Genomic DNA, 569 nt, shown 5'->3' with positions numbered 1-569 from the left:
ACAGGCAGAAACAGACAGACACACAGACAGGCAGACAAACAGACAGACAGGAAAACAGGCAGACAGGCAGACAGAGAGGCAGGCAGGCAGACAGACAGACAGGCAGACATGCAGACAGACAGACAGGCAGACAGACATACAGACAGACAGACATGCAAACAGACAGGCAGAAAGACAGACAGACAGGCAGGCAGGCAGACAGACAGAAATGCAAACAGACAGACATGCAGACAGGCAGACAGACAGACAGGCAGACAGACATGCAGACAGACAGACAGACAGACAGGCAGACAAACAGACAGACAGACACACAGACAGACAAAGACAGAAAAGCAGACAGACAAACAGACAGAGACAGACAGACAGGCAGACAAACAGACAGAGACAGACAGACAGGCAGACATGCAGACAGACAGGCAGGCAGACAGACAGACATGCAAACAGACAGGCAGGCAGACAGACAGACATGCAGACAGACATGCAGACAGACAGACATGCAAACAGGCAGACAGGCAGACAGACAGACAGACAGACAGGCAGACAAACAGACAGAGACAGACAGACAGGCA

At 51.7% G+C, this 569-nt stretch overlaps 1 protein-coding gene across 1 annotated transcript in view; it reads right to left on the bottom strand.

The window, feature by feature from the left end:
- stxbp4 (syntaxin binding protein 4) overlaps positions 1–569 on the bottom strand; it is a 50,258-nt gene that overhangs the window by 41,466 nt on the left and 8,223 nt on the right. The gene's annotated exons all lie outside the window — the stretch shown is intronic.

The sequence above is a fragment of the Nematolebias whitei genome, chromosome 17 (assembly GCF_014905685.2).
Source record: "Nematolebias whitei isolate Nwh7 chromosome 17, NemWhi1, whole genome shotgun sequence".
Classification (NCBI taxonomy): Eukaryota; Metazoa; Chordata; class Actinopteri; order Cyprinodontiformes; family Rivulidae; genus Nematolebias; species Nematolebias whitei.
The sequence above is the reverse complement of the archived record's forward strand: the minus strand, read 5'-3'. Positions and strand labels throughout refer to the sequence as shown.